Here is an 18829-nt window from a genome sequence, read left to right as displayed (position 1 = left end):
AAATGATTTTGTGGTGCTTTGTTTTTGGGGAATGTGCTTGGTCATGGTAGGGGTTTAAAATGATTACTTAGATATAATGTTATTTAGGAATAAGGAGAGATCGAAATTGTAAACAAAGCTTGAATGACCTTCCGTTCACAATGATGTAGGTCGTTTTCCATCCATCCATCCATCCATCCATCCATCCATCCATCCATCCATCCATCCATCCATCCATCCATCCATCCATCCATCCATCCATCCATCCATCCATCCATCCATCCATCCATCCATCCATCCATCCATCCATCCATCTTCTGTGCCACTTATCCTACACAGAGTTGTGGGAAGCCGGGAGATTATCCCAGGGGACTCAGGGTGCGAGGTGAGGGGACAGCCATTCACCCATTCACACACTACAGACAATTTGGACACGCCAATCAGCCTACAATGCAAGTATTTGGACTGGAGGAAGAAACCGGATCACCCGGAGGAAACCCCCGAGTGTGTCTTCACTCTGATTCTTTGTTTTGCTTTTAATGTTTTAGGTGTTAAGTACAGATGCACCGATACTAAATTTCTCAGCCGATACGATAAGCGATTATCCAGAGCGATATCGGCCGACACCGATAAGCGATACCGATAGTTCTGCCTTTTATACCTTCTTTTAAATGAATAATAATTAATTCCACAATTCTGAAAGAAATGGAAATAAAATCTTTATTCTCTCCATTTGAACACGTTGTTTGACAGTAACCGGTCTCATCAACAGAACACACATTACTCTGATTAACATGAACACATGAACTCAGTTCTGAAGATTAAAGTAAGATTATTAATTTATAATTCATATCAACATCGACTGAACTGTAAAAAACCTCCTGTTAGTCTCACATTCGCTCTCCACAAACACGAGCATTTCTACTCCATCATTAACATCAAACTGGTCATATATAATATCAACTTATATATTAACATTAACGGGTTATGAAATATACTACTCGACAAATATTATTTTTCTGTGCAATATATACTTTTTTGTCAACTCATCTTCATTTAACTCTTTGAGCGGTGTACTGGCCCTTTAATTCAGCGCGAGCAGAACGAAAAAAAACTATTTAGACTCGACGCCGAAACTCCCGCTTCACTGCTGCTCACTTCTGGTGTAAACTTTACTCGTGCAGAGATTACAGAGATTACAAACTGCAGTTTTGTCGTCGTTCCACACAAGAGACATCTTCTTTACACACAGCACGGAATCCATGTGTTTTCCCGCCCTCTTTTGATTGACAGGATATAATCGGCCCTGATCATCGGATGTTTATAAACCATCGGCCGATACATCGCTGCAGCTCGAGTTTAAATGTTTTCTTTATTTATCATCTTTAATTATAAAGCTCTTCTCTCCTTATATTTATACTCAGTTTTGAAATGTTTTATTCTTTATCACTTTAAAAAGTTAAAAGATAAAAAAAAATATTTTCTAAATTTATTATTATTATTATTATTATTATTAGTAGTAGTAGTAGTAGTAGTAGTATGACATTGATTAATACACAAAACAAACAAACAAGTGCATAAATAAATAAATAAATAACAATAAAAATAATAACACTGACTGTGAACAGGATTATTAGGAAGTTCATTTTTTTAAATTCAATCTTTATATTTATTGTTTTAATCTTTGTCTATTTAAAAAAAATTCAACTTTTATGGTAGCCACTTTTGAGATTTCGACTCAAAATGAGAAGTGCAATATAAGCACAGATGATGATGATGATGATGATTATAGTAGCAGTATACAAATAAATAAGTTATAAATAAATAAATAATTCCGTCTAATCAGTCAATAAATTAAATACATTGTTTACATATTGATTTTATTTAATCAAACGAATGTCTGTTTAGCATTATATAAACACAAGGATACTCGATTATAGGATCATAGGATAATCTTTGAGAAGAGTTCACTTGGACCAAGAATTCACGTTGTGTGTGCGATCAGACGTCCCGTGACCTTCACCGAGTCCAAGGCGGCCATATTGTAAGGCGGTGATGAACTCCGGGAAGCTGAAACCGGCACTGACGTGACATGGCTTTATTCATTTCATTTAAATAGATGAATCATTTCATAGAGAATGGGCCTCTTTTTTTTTTTTAACTGCCTGTTTTCCTGCTCATTAGAGTCATTTTTAAAGCAATTTCCAGAAGCTTGTTCCTAGCTTGAACCACAAGAGGTCGAAATGATGACGTTTGACAAATTGTACAGGAACTAAAACTTGTTTTGTTTTTTTTTTTTTTGTTTTGTTTATATTCATTAAAAAAATAATAACTACTATTTTTTTTTTTTTGTGGAGATGGGTCTCACTAAGACGTGAGAGAAATTTTGTCAAACAGATTGACAGATGAGTCTGGAAACACAACTTTCAGCTCTTTATTTTTGAACCACACACACACACACACACACAGAAGATCGATGCAGCAACACAGCCGTCAGTGTGTCATTCTGTCAGTACAATTCACCTGAGATTTTAAAGTGTGTGAGAACAAGACGACGAGAGTAGCACTAATGAGAGACACGGTGTTCTGCTGAGTGAAGGGTGTATAAACCAAACACACACTCTTCTGGATTTTATACCGGTGCTTACACTGACCTGACATCAGTTATGCACGTACGGTTGAGGTCGTAATTTACATACGCCTCTTACGTAATACATACAAGACTGTTCTTCAGAAAACTCTTCCAGGTCCTGCACATTCTTTACTTTTCCAGCATCTTCTGTATATTTATCCCCTTTCCACCAGCGACTATATGATGTCGAGATCCGTCTTTTCACACTGAGGACGACCGAGGGACTCGTACACGACTATTACACGAGGTGTAAACATTCACTGACGCTCAAGAAGGCAACACGATACATTAAGAGCCAGGGGGGTGTAAACTTTTGAACAGGATGCAGCTTATAACCTCAACTGTACAGTGGAGCTATGAAGATCGTACAGATATTGTTATGAAACCCGTGTGAACTGTTGTGAAGAAACAAACACGGCGTTGCAGATCTCCCCCTCTTTTCAGAAATGGTTTGTTCCTGTAACAGTGTTTCAATCCCAAGGACCCCCCCCCACTCCCCCCCCCCCCCCCCACTAGAACTAATGACGTCTCTGTAATGAGTGGTGAAATAACTTAGAAAGCTAGATATTGCAGCGGTTGGATTGTATTTGGTGGAAACTGTCTCCAAGACAATAGAGCATCCCACTAAAGATTCTTCACCTTTATTAAAGCTTTCTCCTCGGCACCGCCATTCTCCCATAATGCATTTCTGTCTCTTCCTCTCCAGGAGATTGTTTACTTACACTTACTTACATTTACATTTATTCATTCAGCAGACGCTCTTATCCAAAGGGACTTACGAATGAGGAAACACAAGCAAGGTGATATATCAAACGGAGAACAATACAAGTAGTGCTACTATACATTTTTAATAGTAGAGGTGTGATTGCAGAATATATATATATATATATATTCTGCGGGGGAGGTGGGGGGGTTAGGGGTTAGTTAAGTGTTCAGAAAGAGGTGGGTCTTTTAGCCATTTTTTGAAGATAGTGACAGATTCTGCTGTCCGGATTGAGGTTGGAACTTAATTCTGGAAGGTTCTGGAAAGGGACCTCTTGCCTCACTGAGTAAGCATTACCAAGTGTTGTTAACTGATCACAGGTTATGAGAGTGTTGAGGTAGGGGGTGCTGTTCCAGACAAGGCTACAGGAAGCCAGTGGAAGGAGATGAAGAGAGTTGTGACATGGGTTCTTTTGGGCTTTTTGAAGACGAGGTGTGAAGGAGTTTGATGGAGCTGGCTGGGAGGCCCGAGAGTAGTGCGTTGCAGTAGTCCAGTTTTGAGATAACAAGAGCCTGGACTAGTATCTGTGTAGCCTGTTCGGTGAGGCAGGGTCTGATTTTCTTGATGTTATACTGAATGAACCTACAGGACCGTGCAGGTGTTGAAATGTGGTTTGTGAAGGTCAGGCAGTCATCGAAAGCCATCCCAAGGATCCTGGCTGTCCTGGTTGGCTGGAGTGTGGTTGAGCCGAGCTGTACGGTGAGGTTGTGGTTGATTGAGGGGCAGACAGGGATGACAAGAAGCTCAAGGTGGTGTCCCTTCAGCCAGTTTGAGATGTTCTTGGTGAGGGAAGGAAGAAAAATGCAGTGCTTTAAAAGCCTGCGGCATGGCAGCTACTTCAGGATATTCATGTTCATGCCTTGGCTCGACTCCTGAAATGCTTTTATGGAGATGCTGTAGTCTCTCTGATGGAGATCAATAAAAGCCCTGTTCAGCTCAGTGAAAGTGGATAAGATGAAATCAGACTCTGTCTCCTCAGTGCCATCAATATCACAGTTGCAGTGGCCCAGTTCAGGAAAACAGTATTGTATTTTCCTAGTTGGTGAGCATTCCTGGTGCTGTAATTAATCAAATGCAGTGAAACATACTCAAAAAAAAAAGAGAGAGAGAAAATACAGAAAAGATTTGCTCCGTGGCATATTAGGTAGAATTGCTGCCTCACTGCTGCAAGATTCCTGGTCCAGTCCTGAGCTGATGTGTAGTTTCATGTTCTCCGTGTGTCTGAGGGGGTTTCCTCTGGGTTCTCCAGTTTCCTCCCAGCTCCCGAAAGTCTATTAGTGACACTATGGGTGTGAACGAGTGTTGAGTAAATTAACATCAAATGAAATCCAGCACCAAACGGCACAATTTGAATCTATCTAATCTTCTATCGCTGCATTTGCATGGACACTGGAATTATGACATGCTGTAAGGTAAAGACACAGTGAAAGAATATACACAAATCATTTTAGCATCGAGCGCTCATTTTGAGAGCACTGTTTGTGTTGAGCAGTCAGTCAATACAGCGAGACTCGCCTCCCGCTACGGGCTCAAATCAATATCTAATGGGTCGTTACTGATGTTATTCTGTGATGCATAATTGTGCAGTGGCTCATTTGGAACCGGTTCTTGTGAACTCTATTATGGATCGTGTTGCATTAGGACAACAAGATCAAGAGTAGAAGCTAGATGCTAACAGATGCATTGATTTGAACTTGTTAATCAGTCTTAGACGTTTAAAAAGTTTCTTTTCCAGTCTGAGCTCCATGAGAACATGAGCAGGTAATACCGACTGTAGCCTTTAAGCAAGGCTCGGAGTACGCATGGACACGAGGGAATGTTGCCACTCCACCGTCATTGCTCTATTTATAGCTAGCTAGCGTTCTTTCTTCTCTCTGTGAAATTTGTTTAAGTGAATTTCCAGATCAATTGAATTATATCTGGGAAACACCAGGGTGTACTCACTCCCAGTGTTGCTGGGAAAGATGCCAGATGCAATACAACTCTGACTAGGTGTTTATTGATGAATGAATGAATGAATGAATGAATGAATGCACTTTGCTAGCCTAGCCAAGCAAATGTTCTTTTCCTGAACTGAAAAGCATCACTTTATTTGTTCACTACAGACACTCTACAATATGTCAACAAACCATCTATAGCAGAGGTCATCAACTTCTGGACTGCAGTCAGGATGCAGACCCAACAAAGTAGGACTGCAATCAAGACCAACATGGTCAAGTCCAATACAAGTCCAAGACCAGGACTAGCTGAGATTAAGTCCAAATGCAAATGAGATCAAGTCAAGATTGAAAACCATCAAATCATTTTCAAGTCCAAGCATTTGTGCACTGTACCAATGCTTAGGCTGTTTCCTACAAGTATGAATTACTTCTTGTCATACTTGCATGCAAAAAGAAAAGACAACACAAATATTATTTTTTACTCTTGGTTCAGACCAAGACCATATTTAACGAGACCAATGCCCCAAACCAAGACCAGTCCAAGTACAAATTCCCAGTAAGTCCAAGACGATACAGAAAAAAATTCTCCAGACCAGACTTGTGTCCTACAGTGGACCAAACTGAGCACTTGAAAAAATGACTGTATCAGTGACATCTACCATGACTCATCTTGGCTTCTGTAACAGATCCAATAACAGATAAATGACGTGTGTTTATGTAAATGATTTAGCTGAAGTCAGTATATCAGAACAGAGACTACGTCCCCCAATCCCCCCCCCCCCCCCCCGACACTGAGTGAAGACTCCAGTTTTGTGGAGTCACAGTGAAGAGACTACCCCCCCCCCCCCCCACCCCCGTGTTACCACTTGTTGATTATGTTTATAAATTTGCTCAGGATCACCCTGTCTGGCTGTGTTTGCATTAAAATGAATACAAATAAAATGTACATTCATTTATAGAATAGATTCTGTCATATTGTATTGTATCAGTCAAGGTCAGACGAGGACTCAAGCCTCAGAAACACATTGTGTAAGAGAGCTATGACTCAGATCAGCCCTGACCTGATTTGTTTGTTTGAAAAGAGCATGACGCATGAACCAGGACATGCTGTTGTGTTGGGCAGATTGATGAATCATGGGTCTTTGTGAAGGCAGGAGGTGGTGGAGGTGGGAAAATACAGTGATCTGCTGCTAAACAGGGGATTAATCTTTCTGTTTTGATCAGGCAGTGAAGGGAGCGTCACAGATCACCAGTGAGGTCATCATTCTTATAGTGGTAATGAGTCACACCCCAGGGGTGGTAGCATCCTGCACGTACACAGTCGGTGAAGTTAACCTGCAAGCTGTCTTATTGTTATGGGCAGAACCTCATAGTACTCCAAAATAAAAAGAGTTAAGCTATGAAGTCAATAAAACTTCCTTTCTTTGTTGTCTGACCAACTAGTGGGCCTAAGCTGGATTTTTAGCAGTGCTAATTTATTAGCATTTTTTCATGATTCATCAAGCCATGATACAAGACTCAAAAGGTGCAGGGTCTTTATTAGTACCTAGAATACTGAAGACTACAGCAGTGCTCTTTTCTACAAATCTTATCCCCAACTATCCAAAACTGCGCTGGGAAACTCTTCTGATTAGTGTTTGGGACTCAGCAGGGACGTCACTAGGCCTATTTTGGGGGGGCTTTAGCCACCCAAAATTTTCATTAGCGCCCCCCTAAGCAAATCAATATATCATCCAATATATATATATATATATATATATATATATATATATATATATATATATATATATTCTTCCATCAATCAGATCTTAAACCAGTTCCCAGGTGGGCATTAAGACCTGGGGGAGTGATCCACACAGGACACAATTTACTGTTTAAACATTTTGCGTTGGTTTTATTAATAATGCTGACCATTATCGCGGTTACAGTTCGCCTGCTCACTCACACACTTGCTGCAGACTCGCACACAGGCAGCGCCAGTGAAGAATGATGCGGTCAAGCGCCCCTCCTGGTCTTAAAGGGAAATACTCCCAGATCATTATAAGAGGTGATGCACAACACAAGGGATCACACCAAACCGCATCAATCATTCAATTACGCACCGTGTCATGTTTACTCGGACAGACACGTAAGACTGTAGCTCGACTACAAAGTAGCACGATCATAACTGCCCATGTAAACGTAGTTAATGTAATTAACAAAGACATCGTGCAGTAATGTAATGTTGATTGCTGTCTCACTCAATCGCTCACGCTCTCTCTCTCTCTCGCTAAATAAAATCCCAAAAGTATTTTGGCTACATAGTACTGCCATTTTTGCTGGTGTTTGTTGGTGTTGAATGGATGGTGACAAAGTGGACTTTAATTTCTTTGATCTGATATTAATATAAGTAAGTCATATTAGATCAGTCTCTAACCCAGTGTGAGACAGGTTTACCTTGTTCAAAAATAACCTTATTTCTATAGATTTTACACCCATTGTTACTCTAAAATATACACAACTAGAAAGATTTGAAAAATTTGTATGCCCAGATCCCCCCCCCCCCACCCCCCCCCCCCCAAATTAATATATCTCTAGTGACTCAGACACAGTCTCGATTTTTACGAATGGTCTGAAAACCTATTTGTTTTGTCAGGCTTTTTGCTAAAATTACAGATCTGGGAGGTTTGTGTGCATAAAGCGTTATGGTAAACTGGGATGTTGTACTGACTCTGTGGTGATGCCAGTGCTGACATCGAAATGCCTAGATGGCAGATTTAGATGCTGATTTCAGAGTAGAATCTGCACCAAACTCTACATCAGCCTAAATGCTAACATCTGGTGACAACTACCAAACATAACAAGAAGCCCAGAAAGCAATCTGGCATTTTCAAGGTGAATTAACAACTTGGCAGCAGACATGGCTCATCTCAAGTGTGTCATTTATGAGCCAAGACAGTAAAAGGTCCCTAAAGGCTAGTGATCCTAGTGTTCATTTCAGGAAAATAACTGTGAGAACCGCATTCTCTGATGCTAATCTTGCTTAGGTGCATAGCTGTCCAGATGACTCTGGGATAGCCTTCTGTTTGAACCTGGGATTTCTTTGCTATCACACAATTTTGTGTATCGATTGATCTCGCAGCTTTTCATGAATGCAACCTTGCAGAGCGATCCTTGCTGTGTCCTGTGGTACTATTTAGACCGGACAACGGTCGTCCGATCTTCACAATTCTGTCACGGTTTAGGAAGAATTTAGGTGCTCCCATGTCCAAGCAGATGATGGTCCACTGAGTGATGGATGCCATCACCGTAGCCTCTAGCAAGTCTGTGCTTCTGCAGCCTGGGCCTCACCGTGCACTTTTTCTGGGTTGTACAAGGTTACCTTTGTTTTCCAGGGAAAGATGTCTATACTGCTGGGGTATTTACTTCAAATCCCGCACCATGGGCTTCACTTGGCACCAACAGATTTGTCAAATCCGACGGTTTTAGTTTAGCTTTAATACAGTTTCCGTAAACTAAATTATATCCATATAACCTTCTCTGCAGATAATATCTTTCACATAATGTCTTTGGTAGCTTTATGAACTCTGAAATGTCTGTTACATCAAAAAGGCTGTGGTGCTCTCATATCACTGATGAGGAACCAATTATCTTTACACGGCATTCACACAGCAATTAGGTCCGACTTGAAAGCGTCTGAAAGTCATGCCAGGAACAAACCACATTCTTTACCGACTTAAAACGATCTCCCAAGCCATCACAGCATTTTTACACTCTCCCTGATGGCATGGAGAACTAATTAATCCAGTTCTCCTTCCTTCCATCTGCACTACAGTTCATCTCTGTCTGTAATTAAAAAAAAAAAAAAAAAAAAACCTCTCCATTTTTAACAAAGGTAAGGAGAGAAATGGAAAGAAACAACAATAAGACATTAACAAAAAGCAAAAGACGTGACCTGGTTATTTAAAGTAACATACCGTACATTCTAGTAAAGTAGCTGTTTAGTTTTGTTTATCCTCTAAGCAGGACTAATGATAATAACCAGAATGAGAGGTTTACTGATTGCACACACGCCTTGTGGATGAATATCATCGAGTCCCACACTACGAAGTCCACTTTGCTTGATCATGGGTAAGTAGATTTTTCCTTTTAGCCTCCCAGTAGGAGACAGAGACAGACCTGCGTAGTAATGTGATTTTACATTAGGACAAGATTGTTTTAAAAAAGTACTCTTTAACACCATTAAACAGGACTGCGGGCACTTCTAACTTTAATCAATATCTTAATAAAATTAAAGGAGAAAGATAGTAAGGAATATTTTACTGACTAGTCAGGGCGTGCGTAATTTTTTTTTCTTCCTGTAGTCACTTTATCCTTATTATGTGCCGGAGCCTATTCCAGGAACACTAGGTAAGAGGTGGGAATACACCCCGGATGGGGCACCAGTCCGTCACAGGACACACATTGTTACCAGCCAGCAGAGGTCACTGTCTCCAGAATCCTGGTCATTTGCTCAGTACCTGTTTTCTGTTCACTTCCTGTTTTGTTTTATTCACTATATAAGCTACACTATACAGCCAAAAGTTGACCATCACACCCATATGTGGTTCTTCCCTAAACCGTTACCACAAACTCTGAAGCACACAGTTGTATAGATTGTCTTTGTACACTGTAGCATTAGGCTACGATTTCCCTTCACTGGAACTAAGAGATCCAAACACTGCTCCAGCGTGACGATGCCGCTGTGCACAAAGCGAGCTCCATGAAGACGCGGCGTGTTGAGGTCGGAACGGAAGAACTGATCATAGAGCTCTGAGCTCAACCCTACTGAACACCTTTGGGATGAACTGGAACTGGAGCCTCCTCACATCAACATCAACATCAGCACCTGACCTCAATCTCACTAACGCTCTTATAGCTGAATGAATACGAATCCCCACAGCCACGCCCCGAAAACTAGTGGAAAGCCTTCCCGGAAGAGTGGAGTGGATACATCTGGAACGGGATGGATGTTCAACGAGCACATATGGATGTGATATTCTGGTGTCTGGTGAAATACGAAGCTCTATAGCACCTATAGCACTGGCTACAGAAATTGAGAACGCCTCATGTAGACTCTGTTGAGTTTGTTGCACTCACTCACACCTTGGAGGAATTTAAAGTATCCAGTCCAACTAGTGGAGTGTTTATAGGAGGTGCTAGGAAACCGGAAGCAGGAAGGTTCCCTCACGTGAATCCGAACAGTCTGTCCAATCAGAAATGATCCATTGTAAAGGAGAAGGAGATGTATATCAAATAACAGCTAGGATGTCACCACTCTACAATCGACTGACTAACAACCAATCACTGAAATAAAAAATAACTTAACAACAACGAGACACCAATGATCATTAAGAGATGTCTTACATCTCAAATAGGATTGTAAGGGGAGTGAAAGGCATGAGATACAGTAGAAGGTCAGAGGAGTGATTCATATCGTTGGGGGGAGCTGCAGTGCCCCCTGCTGACACTGACAATGAATTACCACTGAATTGTCACTTTATTAGGTACACCTATTCTGTCGCTACACACTTTGGTCACCTTTTTAGCCCCAGGCGAACAGACAATACACTTTATAGTCATATAATTACTGAACGGAGCTGATCTGTTTGTTTCCTTATACTCTGTAATGACAGGCATGGCAACAGATGATGTTACAGACAATAGAACAGTATGTTTAGGTTTGAATTAAAGGGTTGTGGGAGACACGGTGGTTTAGCGGTTAACACGTTTGCCTCGCACCTCCAGGGTAGGGGGTTCAAATCCCTTCTCTGCCCTGTATGCGTGGACTTTGCGTGTTCTCCCGGTGCGTCGGGGGTTTCCTCTGCTTACTCCGGTTTCCTCCGGCAGTCCAAAGACATGTGTTGTAGGCTGATTGGCCTTCAATCAAAATTGAATGGGTGTGTGAGTGTGTGCGGTTGCGCCCTTTAACTCGGTCCAGAGTGTCCCCCACATTGTGCCCCGAGTCCCCTGGGATAGGCTCCAGATTCCCCATGACCCTGTGTCGGATAAGCGGTATGGAAAATGGACAGGGTGACAACTTTTCTGTTCATCACGTTTGGTATTCGGAGAAATAATGTAGAGCATTACAGACTTGTAACACTTAAAAACAATGAGAAATCATGAACGCAGTCACTTATCTGCCATTAAGTGTGTGTGTGGGTGTGTGTGTGTGTGAGACGTTTTTTCCAACGTCGTTCTTATTATTCTGTCAACGAGACCTTGTGATGTAACACATTGCTCAACCTGAATAGTTTCGTCATCACTGCACATCAGAGTCGTCATCCCTGTCGACTCAGGCAGACTGTTTGAAGATCGACCTTTCCCATGTACATATAATTATACTTTTTTTGTTGTTTTTTTTTTTGCAAGAACGCGTTCGCTCTTTGTAAACAGCGAACAAGCTCAGCACTCAGACGGCCAAGGTGAAAGAGACAGCCACGAGATGGTGAGTCACCGCCTGCAGACGAGGATGAACATAAATGACGTGGTGTGTGTGTGTGTGTGTGTGTGTGTGTGTAGCACTGTTCCTAAAGTTGTAACATCAGAGTGTGTCATCCAGCACTTGATGACGAACGATGATAGTCCGTGCCCTGTCATTAACGCTGTAATAAATGGATAGTTCCTGACAGGGAAAATAAATAAATAAATAAATAAATAAATAAATAAATAAATGAAAAGTCCTCACGACGCTGTACCATGTCATTGTGTGTTCGGGCTTCTTTCCTTTCTGAGAGATAAAAGTGAGTGTGTTTACTCTGTTATTTATTCTGTTTAACTCCGATTCCCCTTCATCATCATTCATCTCCAGCAAATCTTCCGTATCTCCTCGGTGATCCCTCAAGAGGCGTCGCTTTCCCGTTTCCAAAAATAATGTGAGATGATGAAGTGGTGTGTAATGTACCTTGGTGTGTGTGTGTGTGTGTGTGTGTGTGTGTGAGTGTGAGTGAGGATCCAGTGACTGCTCCAGACAGCCCAAGTGCTCTTTCTATTTTTATTCCGCATCTCCTTTTCCAGCGAAAGCAGTGTGGAGAAGTAGCAGCGCTTCCTGATTTGAATCCGAAACTCTTGGCGGATTTACTGTTACTGCAGTACGACAGGCGTGTTTCATTACACTGGGATCAACATTAAACACCGCTCTCTGTTGGAAAGTAAAGGGAAAATCCATATACCGGTGTGCTAGGTGATACCTTACGTTACATTACCTCACGCCTGTATTTCTATTTCTTAATGACACAACACTTTCATACGTTCTTGTAAGGTCTCCCAGCACTCCAGCCTTCTCCATATTTGATGTATAAAACATACTAAGAGTGGTATTTTTTTTTTTGTCTGTGTGTGTGTGTGTGTGTAAGAATAGTGTTGGACGATATATATGAAAAATATCATATCACGATACTTGTGGACGTTTTAACGATACGCAATATGTATCACGATATATAGCTTTGCGGGCAAAGTGCCGAAACAGACCGCTACAAAAAAAATAAATAAAATAAATTCCCTTGAAACTTAATTAATTAAAACCTAATTTAACATTTATTGTAATAATTGTGGTGAGTTCTAATCGTACATTATATGTATTTATTTATTCATTTGCAATTTTAAAAGGTAGAATATTTTAACATCAAATCAGCTGGAGTTTGTAAATGAAATTGTAAAAAAAAAAAATAAATAAATAAATAAAAGTGTTTAGTAGTGGTTAGCATTGGAGGTTCGATTCCCGCCATGGCCCTGTGCGTGCGGAGTTTGCGTGTTCTCCCCGTGCTGCGGGGGTTTCCTCCGGGTACTCCGGTTTAATCCCCAGACCAAAGACATGCATGGTAGGCTGATTGGCGTGTCTAAATTGTCCGTAGTGTGTGAATGGGTGTCTGAGTGTGTGTGCAATGGGTCGGCACTCGGTCCAGGGTGTCCCCCGCGTTGTGCTCCGGGTCCCCTAGGATAGGCTCCAGGCTCCCCGTGACTCCCTGCTACCCTGTGTAGGATAAGTAGTATGGGAAATGAATGGATAGATACACTGTATTTAAAAAAAAAGAAAGAAAGAAATGTATTTTTGTTCACCGAATTGTACTTTTCTCTAATTTTAATGATATATTTTATACAGGGGTGCAAGATCAATGTTGGCGCCCACATAGAATGATTTTGGCACAATGGCGCCCCATCCACCACCCCGTTTTATGCACCCCGGATTTTATATATATTTAATGTTTTTCTCATTATTGCTCGGTCCTAACCTGAATTGAAGATACATTCATTTCATTAATAATTTTTATTTATTTATTTTAAAACCTGGAGCTACAGTATTTACGTATTTCTATTATTTACAATATTCATCTGAGTGATGGAAAGTGTTAAGTTTCCCCACGGGGCAGAAGAAGAACGGTCTACAGTGACCATGCTGGATATTCATGCACAATAGGACAGCATCTAGTTACACTATGAGCACTGGAACCGTAGGAAGGATTTCAGCTCAGTTCAATTTCATTTGCATATTTTAATAACAATAGGCATTTTAATAATAAAAGCAGCTTTACAACAAATATATATTTTTTTGTGAATTTTTTTTTAACAAATGATCAAAAGACATAAATACATTTTTCCACAGCCTTCTTTGCTCATATATAACAGGGGTGCCAATATTAGTGGAGGGTAGTGTATATAGAGGAATGACAATAAAAACCCCACTTGACTTGATTGCTGGTGCATTTTCACTACAGTGCTCACGGACGTCTGGACCCCGTTATAGCTTTAGATCCGTACTGAACGAGCCAGAGATGACAGTGACGAGGGAAGACTCTGGAGACCGAACCCATGCTCGTCTGGGTGATGGCGGATACACTGTACACCCTGTTGAGTGAATCAATCTCTGACAGATGAACATTTAGAGCAGTAAGTGTTTTTTAAAGACATGGAATAAGAACAGTCTACGTGGAACTCTCATGTTTTACATCGATAATGCGTATGGATGTGCGCACTTTTTCACAACCTCAAACCCAAAGGGACTTTCATTTATAATCATTTATAGCCGATATCATCTCCTGCTTATCTTTAGCTATGCATTTAGCTATACCACCTCTGTTCCTCATCCCACAGTAGGTCATGAGTTCAAATCCCACTCCTGCCAAGCTGCCACTTGAACAAGGCTCTTATCCCTCAACTCTTCAGTTGTATAAATGACATTAATGCCGGTTGTTCTGAAAAGGGGTGCTTGATAAATGCTATAAACTTAATATTTGGGGAATTGGTAGCTCGGTGGTTAAGACACTGGACATCTGAGCTGAAGGTTGTGAGCTCAAATCCCAGCACTGCCACTGCCGGTCCCATGAGCAAGACCCTCAACCTCCAACAGCTCAGCTGTATGAATGAGATAACTGTAAGTCACTCTGGATAAACGTGTTTGCCAAATATTATTTATTTATTTGTTTGTTTATCTATCTATCTATCTATCTGTCTGTCTGTCTGTCTGTCTCTCTGTCTATCTATCTATATGTCTGTCTGTCTCTCTATCTGTCTGTCTGTCTGTCTATCTATCTATCTGTCTGTCTGTCTCTCTGTCTGTCTGTCTATCTATCTGTCTGTCTGTCTCTCTGTCTGTCTGTCTGTCTATCTGTCTGTCTGTCTGTCTGTCTCTCTGTCTGTCTGTCTGTCTGTCTGTCTCTCTATCTGTCTGTCTGTCTGTCTATCTATCTATCTGTCTGTCTGTCTCTCTGTCTGTCTGTCTATCTATCTGTCTGTCTGTCTCTCTGTCTGTCTGTCTTTCTATCTATCTGTCTGTCTGTCTCTCTGTCTGTCTGTCTACCTATCTATCTATCTATCTATCTATCTATCTATCTATCTATCTATGTCTGTCTGTCTGACTGTCTCTCTGTCTGTCTGTCTCTCTGTCTGTCTGTCTGTCTCTCTGTCTATCTATCGGTCTGTCTGTCTCTCTTTCTCTCTGTCTGTCTCTCTATCTGTCTGTCTGTCTCTCTGTCTATCTGTCTGTCTGTCTGTCTACCTATCTGTCTGTCTGTCTATCTATCTGTCTGTCTCTCTGTCTGTCTATCTATCTATCTGTCTGTCTGTCTGTCTGTCTGTCTATCTATCTATCTATTTATAGTTCTAAGAGTGTTGCAACTCACAAGGGGGCAGTCTTGCTCCATAACTCTAACTACAAATACAACCCATGCAAATCATCAAAATTTCATATTAAAAGTTAAATGTCAGCAAGTGAAATATATAATAATGGGTAAATTAAACCTACACTACTTATTTGTTAACAGTAATAACTGCAAAATTATATATATATATATATATATATATATATATATATATATATATATATATATATATATATATATATATATATATAATATATTACCGAAGATATTAGCCCTGCACTGCAACGTGCGCATGCATCATGAGTCAGTCGGTATCACTGGCGGGACCGGGAGTGTGGAGCTGCTGGGAAGATTCCTCTTTAACATGTTGTTGTGTATCATACTATAAACGTAAATTTTAACTTATGTAATGGCAAGATCTATCATAAGATTTGTCTTCGACGAGCTTTTGTGTTAGACCAGGAATGTAAGTTTTAAGGGATAGCTCAGTGTGTAGCGAGTGTCCGGTCGATCGAGAGCGAGAAAGAGAGAAAAGGACGTAAGTAATTACACTACTAATAATAGACACTAATTTACATATTACTCAGTAATTTATAACCATTTGCATATTGCTGAGTAAGTCATAATATTTGACATAGTATGTGAGAGAAGAAATTAGCAGTAAAGCTGTCAATGCTTAGAGCTGTCTATATTAAAATCAAGATATGATGTAGTACGTTATGCGATAGACAACATATTGTTGTACTGGTGTTGTACCGGAGTGCATTATACTGAGTGTTTTTATGTGTGTAAATGAGGTGGCCAAAATATTAGAAACACCTCTCAATATAATGTAGCCCTGTTCAACACCACCGCAAACTACAACCTCCATAATAACACGTAGTTACATTTACGGCATTCGTCGGACGCACTTATCCAGAACGACTTACGTTTATCTCATTTATACGACGGAGCAATTGAGGGTTAAGGGTCTTGCTCAATGGCCCAACAGTGGTAGCTTGGAAGTGCTGGGGCTTGAACTCCTGACCTTTTGCCCCGGTAACCCAGAGCCTTTAACCACCGAGCCACCACTGCTCCAATTCCTGGCACACCTCACAGATCTTATCATTACGTAAGATAAAATTCCCATTCATAATTGATAGACAGCTAAAAGATAATTGATGTGATCAATATCTGACAGTTTTTCAAGTAAATCTAACCTCCCCTGAATGAGTAATGTTTAATTAGAATTATTAATAATAATTAAATAGATGAACCGTTGCCTACTAACAATCAAGAGTTAATATTACTCACTTTTATTTTTTTTTAAATGATAAGTTATTCGTTGTGTAATGGGTTGAGAGATGTTAAGTAGACTTAATCTAATTTCTTTTAGTGTGTCATAGCTGTTAAATCGAGGCACTTCTTACTCAAAACACGGGAACTTCTATCGAGTAGATTCCATAGGATTGTTTTACAGTGTAGCCATAAGTCTATTCTAACGCTGTTAGCTTCTTACTTTATTATCAATTGAAATCTAATACACAATGCGAACATAAAATTACCCGGTTACAATTAAATATATATTCGATTATCGTTTGAGACGAATCCACGCTCTTCAGCTGTTTGAGAAATCCTTGTATACAGCTAAAAAAATATCATCTTGTTTCCCTTCATCTTTCTTTTTTACATCCCTTCTGAGATACCATTTGTAGAAGTGTTTAGTAGTCGACGATACGAACAATTTAGTAATGGACTCGAACTTCCAGATTCTGACGATCAGCACTTCTCCTGAAACCTAAAAGATAAACGTCCGAGGACGCACACGGGACGATACGGGACGAATCATCCCGCGTTAGTTGCGACCTACAGGGAGCGTTTACGATCGAAAGCTCATCAGTAGCAGATGGAGTCTGTGTGTTAATGTGAAACGTTATGGGTAGGGAACGAAGAGATGCGACATGGACCAGAAGAAGAGGCGGGTGGAGAAAGGAGAAACGTTTCAGTCGGGCTCGTCGTAACGTCTCGATTAATTGAACAGCGTGCGTGAGCGTGGAGGTTTCGGTGCGTTGTGCAGCAGTGTTCTCCAGCCTGAACACTTCACAGATTGGTCCTGCTAATTAAAAGAAGAGTTAATTATGCATGATAAAGCTGGAAAACGCACTAGACAGCGTAGTGAAGTCATCCTCTGGGACGGAAACCAGAAACCGATGTAACTATTTCCTGACCGTTCCTTTATTTTATTAGTACTAATAATGACTTTTATACAATAGTGACGCTGAATTCTTGAATCTGATTGGTCAGAAGGTATTGGATAATTTTCCACTAGAAGTGCAGTACGTATGAGTAGTACTTTGAGGATTTGGGGCCTACTATCAATACTTCTGTTTTATTCTTCCAGTGCTTTAGGTTGGAAATGCATGCGGTAGAATTTTCACCGACATACAGTATAACTGAAAATCGCTGAAAGTTAAGACCATGACTATGGAAAATTTGTCCAACATTTAGCATACATATGATAAAAAGGAAGGGAACTGGAACTAGACTGGAACTTCTTAATTATCGCCCTGATGGTAGAAATGGGCGTTTTCAATGCTTGTGCTGTTTTCTTATAGCCACGCCCCATTTTGTAAAGTTCAACAACCTTTTGCGGCACATCACAGCTGTATTCCTCGCTCTTACACATTGTTATGTATGACTAAGGGAATTTGGCCCGTGTGTTACATCATATTTATACCCCTGTGAAACAGGAAGTCATGGTTGAACAATTTCCTGTTCCTAGTCACCCAGGTGTACTAAAAATGTTTTTAAATATCGATGGGAAAATACTTCACATATATTTTTCCTCATAAGGGTGCTAATAATTGTTGCGCACCTATATTTAACAAAGATTTTTTTTTAATTTTTTTTTTTATAAACCTGTATTGTGTTTGCAATTGTTTGACAGAAACAGAAAAACGAACAGGCTTGCTTTAGTCACAGAGAGTGAGTAGAACGAGAGTCCTTTTCTACCGTGGCTGTGATTGTGCGGTGAATTGGATGTAGACGTGTGTGATCAAAATGAAGCTGAGAGTGAACGTGTCAAAGTATGAGTGCTCTGAGAATTACAGTCCATGGCGGCCATGTTTGTAGGCCACGGTGCAGGCTGGGAAATGGAATCCGAGGCGTGAGTAGACCTAACAACTATTTATACTAAACAGATCGGGACATAAGCATAGTGTCTGTCTCCTTCAGGAAAGCAGTGATTAGCACAGTGTGTGAGTGTGTAACAGTGACGCAAATGCGGCACGGACTAAAACCGATTTCTGTTAATTAAACGGGATCAGCTGATACTCATAGGATCATAATGAGATTTACAGGACAGCACTATTATATCTCAAAATATTACCTAGTAATGAGTAACAATAAGAGTCACAAAATG

The sequence above is a fragment of the Ictalurus punctatus genome, chromosome 1 (assembly GCF_001660625.3).
Source record: "Ictalurus punctatus breed USDA103 chromosome 1, Coco_2.0, whole genome shotgun sequence".
NCBI lineage: Eukaryota > Metazoa > Chordata > Actinopteri > Siluriformes > Ictaluridae > Ictalurus > Ictalurus punctatus.
This window is presented reverse-complemented; position numbering follows the sequence as displayed.